This window comes from Colossoma macropomum, unplaced genomic scaffold (genome assembly GCF_904425465.1).
Source record: "Colossoma macropomum unplaced genomic scaffold, Colossoma_macropomum, whole genome shotgun sequence".
In the NCBI taxonomy this organism is placed as follows: domain Eukaryota; kingdom Metazoa; phylum Chordata; class Actinopteri; order Characiformes; family Serrasalmidae; genus Colossoma; species Colossoma macropomum.
Window position 1 is genome coordinate 42083859 of NW_023494802.1, and position 6000 is coordinate 42089858.

Below are 6000 nucleotides of genomic sequence, written 5' to 3' on the forward strand. Positions count from 1 at the left end.
TCTGACGGAGCTCTTATTTATCTTAACATGAATCACTCAGACAGGAATTTTGGTTATACAGCCTGAATTTGGCTCCAGAATAGAGCTCTCCAGAGTCAGGTACTCTGTTTGAGGCATGTCCAGATTATTGCTGGGGTCAGGGGCTTTGGAGGGACAATGACTGGAGCTTTGAGTCCTGCCAGTCCAGGTGAGATGAGGACAGGTATGCCCCACCCCTCCACACCTGCAGCTACCCCTGGTAGCAACAGCGATCCGTCCAACATCACACTCTTACCTGGCTCCAGACCAAAGCTCACAACACCTGGTTTCCCCCCAAAACCTGCAGCCACAGGCATATCACCTCTATGACCACCAAGGTTAACAACTGTACCTACATCCACACCTGGCGGTAGAGCAATAATTGTGTTCACGCCTGGGTTAACACCTCCAGAAACACCTGGAATAGGTATTACTCTCTGACCAGCTGTTCCACTTGGACTTACTACTACATGTGGTCCAAGTGCAACAACTGGAGCAAGACCAGGTAAAACATCTAGACTTGGTACCACACCTGGAGGTACTACTACACCTGGTCCAGGCACAATACCTGGAGCTAGACCAGGTGAAATATCAGGACTTTGTACCACACCTGGGCTTACTACCATATCTAGTCCAGGGGCAACACCTGGAGTTAGACCAGGTGAAATATCAGGACCTTGCACCACACCTAGGCTTACTACCACACCAGGTCCAGGAACAACACCTGGAGCTAGAGTGGATAACACATCAGGACCTTGTACCACACCTAGGCTTACTACCACACCAGGTCCAGGAACAACACCTGGAGCTAGAGTGGATAACACATCAGGACCTTGTACCACACCTTGGCTTTCTACCACACCTGGTCCAGGAACAACACCTGGAGCTAGAGTGGGTAACACATCAGGACCTTGTACCACACCTTGGCTTTCTATCACACCAGGGCCAGGGACAACACCTGGAGTTAGACCAGGTATAATAGCAGGATCTTGCACCACACCTGGACTTACTGCCACACTTTGTCCAGGCACAACACCTGGACTTGATGGTTTGGGTGTAGATATGACCACAGTGCTTGGGGTGGTTGATCCTGTAGGTCCAACAGTAGAGCTCTGAGTTGGTTCGGGCTCTTTAGGCTCCTCTTCTTTCTCCTCCTCTTCCTCATTCTCGTCTGAGTCTGCAGGAGGAGGACCAGGCCGGACGCTCCCAGGGACGTATGGAGGATACAGCGCTGCAAAGTTCGGCTGAGGGAAAATAGAGAAACACACACAAGTTGGTATAAATCTGCAAATTACGTTCACATTACAAGCCTCATTGCTCAAATCCGATCTCTCTGACAGGACGGTTCACACTCGTTTAGGTAAGTGACTCAGATCTGTCATTAATGTGACGAACCGGCGTCCTGAAATGACCCTCATGCGCACATCCTACTCAGTAACGTCACGTGAATGAATCACGTTCATCATCAGCACAAACTAACGAGCAGAACGAGCTTCGCTGAGAAGATCATTAACTCTGATCAGCTCTCAGCTTCATTATTAGAGCGAGACGAAGGAGAAAAAGGTGAGATGAGCTGCTTTTCCACCGTTTACAGGCTTTAACTTCTGTTCGGCGCTGCTGTCATGGTAACGCTGAATGATGGCCCACGCCCAGTGGGAGAAAAGCATAGAATTTCCCCCATTCCATCACTGGGGGGAAGTCGTGGGCTGGAGGTTAGGGAACCAGCCCTGTGACCGGAGGTCACCGGTTTGATCCCTTGAGCCGACAGCTTGTGATTGAGGTGCCCTTGAGCAAGGCACCTAAGCCCCAGCTGCTCCCCGGGCGCTGTGGATAGGGCTGCCCACCGCTCCGGGCAAGTGTGTTCACTACCCCCTAGCGTGTGTGTTCACTAGTGTGTATGTGGTGTTTCACTGCACGGATGGGTTAAATGCAGAGGTGAAATTTCCCCATTGTGGGACTAATAAGGGTCTCTTAATCTTAATCTAATCTGAATTCTAATCTGAGTGTCACATTAAGATCGCATGGCCACAAATCGGATATGTATCCAATCTAGGACCACATATGAAAGTGACTCAGGTCGAATTTGAAAAGATCAGATTTGCATGTGCACACAACCCTGAAAACAGGTTGAAGTGGCACAAATCTGATTTTTTGCACTAATGTGACTCAGATGTGATGGTTTCAGGGTTTGTGAACGTTAAAGCCTGTAAACGGTGGAAAAGCAGCTCATCTCACCTTTTTCTCCTTCATCTCGCTCTAATAATGAAGCTGAGAGCTGATCAGAGTTAATGATCTTCTCAGCGAAGCTCGTTCTGCTCGTTAGTTTGTGCTGATGATGAACGTGATTCATTCACGTGACGTTACTGAGTAGGATGAGCTCATGAGGGTCATTTCAGGACGCTGGTTCATCACATTAATGACTGATTTGAGTCACTTACCTAAACGAGTGTGAACCGTCCTGTCAGAGAGATCGGATTTGAGCAAAAAATCTGATATGAGCAACGAGGCTTGTAATGTGAGCGTAGCCATTTTTGTAACACCAGCTGCCCTTAGCATTGTGTGGAAATTTTATGACAAATGGATCAGTAGAAATGCTCCAAAATGAGTTGGGAAAAACTTTTCACATTACAATCCACCTTGTACCACACCTGGGCTTACTACCACACCTTGTCCAGGAACAACACCTGGAGCTAGAGTGGGTAACACATCAGGACTTTGTACCACACCTGGGCTTACTACCACACCAGGGCCAGGGACAACACCTGGAGTTAGACCAGGTATAATATCAGGATCTTGCACCACACCTGGACTTACTGTCATACTTTGTCCAGGCACAACACCTGGACCTGATGGTTTGGTTGTAGATATGACCACAGTGCTTGGAGTGGTTGATCCTGTAGGTCCAACAGTAGAGCTCTGAGTTGGTTCAGGCTCTTTAGGCTCCTCTTCTTTCTCCTCCTCTTCCTCATTCTCGTCTGAGTCTGCAGGAAGAGGACCAGGCCGGACGCTCCCAGGGACGTATGGAGGACACAGTGCTGCAAAGTTCGGCTGAGGGAAAATGGAGAAACACACACAAGTTGGTATAAATCTGCAAATCTGAGAGCTGATTTTAAATCAGCTGCGACTCTTTGGCTACGTTCACATTACCAGGTTGACGTGGCACAAATCAGATTTTTTACCCTAATGTGACTCAGATCTGATGTTTTCAGGACTGTGTGAACACAAATCTGATTTTTTGCCTTAATGTGACTCAGATCTGATGTTTTCAGGACTGTGTGAACACAAATCTGATTTTTTTGCCCTAATGTGACTCAGATCTGATGTTTTCAGGACTGTGTGAACACAAATCTGATTTTTTGCCTTAATGTGACTCAGATCTGATAGTTTGTTTTAATGAATCGGTAACACCAGCTGAACTGCGTTTTTCTGATTCACCTGCAATACATGAGAATTTTCACCATCAGAACAGACCAAACTGAATCTAGAACAGTCTAACAGGCTCAGCTCTGTGTTTATGTACACGATCTACACTGAAACTGAGAAACTGTCTCAGACTGACTCGGTCAGTGATGCTCAGACTGACTCGGTGCAGCAGGTCGAGGTCAAAGGTGAATTTAGCTGATATGGAATGGGAAACTCAGCTATTTCCTCACTGGATTCTTAATGAATAAGCAAAATTAAAACACTGTAAACAGCACATTTACAGTTCACAGTCACTTCAGTGGGAAACGATGACTTCATCATTCAGTCCTTTAGGAGGTTCCGTAACACATGAGTCCTGAATCAGCTCCTCACCTGATGACACAGAGCTCCAGAGACCCTCTGTACCTGCGGCAGAACCTGCAGAACATTTTCATCACATTCATCAGAACCTGGACAACATCTACATAACATTCATCAGAACCTGGAGAACATCTACATCACATTCATCAGAACCTGGACAACATCTACATAACATTCATCAGAACCTGGAGAACATCTGCATTACATTCATCAGAACCTGGAGAACATCTGCATAACATTCATCAGAACCTGGAGAACATCTACATAACATTCATCAGAACCTGGAGAACATCTGCATTACATTCATCAGAACCTGGAGAACATCTACATAACATTCATCAGAACCTGGAGAACATCTGCATTACATTCATCAGAACCTGGAGAACATCTGCATTACATTTATCAGAACCTAGGGAACATTTCTATTACATTCATCAGAACCTGGGAACATCTGCATACATCTCAGAACCTGGAGAACATTTCTATTACATATATCAGGACGTATCTCAGAACCTGGAGAACATTTCTATTACATTAAATAGAACCTGTAAAATGTTTATAACCTCTAAATCAGAGAACATTAATACCACATTCATTTTAATCTGCAGTGTGGTGTTGGGGAGCTGGCGTTCAGATTAAAGGTTCTAGGTATCTGATCTGACAGTGATAATGTCTGACAGCTTTGATGATTTGAACACACATAACCTCCGTATTCATAAACAGAACAGTAAACTGATGAACTCACCTCGTTACTGTCGCTCTCAGCAACCTGCAAACACAGAGCCGAGAGTAAAGATCAGAGATCTGAGGAGAACCGAGAGAACAGAACACAGCAAATATACAGTCACATACGGGAAATGCTGCAGATCCAGCCAGCAGACAGGAGAGGAGAACCAACACCTCCATACCTGAGAGACAGAGAGAGAGACAGAGAGAGCGAGAGAGAGAGAGAGAGAGAGAGAGCAGAGAGAGAGAGAGAGAGAGAGAGACAGAGAGAGAGAGACATTAAAATGCTTAGTTGCTGTGGTTAATATACAGTTAACATACAGTAAATATACAGTAAATCCACCGTAAATTAACAGTACTCACTTTATCCTCTAATATACTCCCATTAACTCCACAAACGTCGGGATTTCTCCGTAAAATCTGTCCGTTCCTCTTCAGAAGGGAAGAATTTAAACATTCCCATCAGCATCTCTCAGCCAATCACAGCTCTCGCCCTCAGACCAACATACAGATGATTCCATTACGTTTTCCACCCATAAAGCCAAGCTGTCTGTGTTATTCTCCCTCCTTCAGGACCACACAGAGTTCTGAAAAGCCAGCAGATTCTTGATGAATTCAATTAGATGAAATTGCTGTGAAGGTAAACGAGGCCTTAAAGCTGATGACTCACTGCTAAGTCAGGCCGAAAGGATCATTATTATGTTTGTTATGTAGTTGTTGTGAAGCCTCTTAATGATGTACGTTACCCAGAGGCTAAAGCTGCTCTCTCAGTGATTTAATGTTGTGGTTCAGATGTGAAGACTAGATCTGATCTCAGTCTCATCATTCATACATGCTGTGATGAACTAAACACTGTGATAAACTAAACACTCATACAAACTGATACAAACATCAAACACTAAACACTAAACTCATACAAACTCATACAAACTGATACAAGCATCAAACACTAAACACTGAACTCATACAAACTCATACAAGCATCAAACACTAAACACTAAACTCTTACAAACTGATACAAACTCATACAAACATCAAACACTAAACACTAAACTCATACAAACTCATACAAACTGATACAAGCATCAAACACTAAACACTGAAACTCATACAAACTCATACAAGCATCAAACACTAAACACTAAACTCTTACAAACTGATACAAACTCATACAAACATCAAACACTAAAGACTAAACTCATACAAACATCAAACACTAAACACTAAACTCATACAAACTCATACAAACATCAAACACTAAACACTAAACTCATACAAACTCATACAAACATCAAACACTAAACTCTTACAAACTCATACAAACTCATAGAAACATCAAACACTAAACACTAAACTCATACAAACTCATACAAACATCAAACACTAAACACTAAACTCATACAAACTCATACAAACATCAAACACTAAACACTAAACTCATACAAACATCAAACACTAAACTCATACAAACAT

The 6000-nt window shown here is 43.9% G+C and overlaps 1 long non-coding RNA gene across 1 annotated transcript; it reads right to left on the minus strand.

The window, feature by feature from the left end:
• Positions 1 to 3819: 3819 nt before the first annotated feature.
• Positions 3820 to 5052, minus strand: LOC118822144. The gene is made up of 4 exons (XR_005008417.1): positions 4891 to 5052; positions 4654 to 4709; positions 4547 to 4570; positions 3820 to 3858 (listed from the first exon to the last, which is right to left on the minus strand). It is a non-coding gene; the product is annotated as an uncharacterized LOC118822144 (long non-coding RNA).
• Between the last annotated feature and the right edge of the window lie 948 nt (positions 5053 to 6000).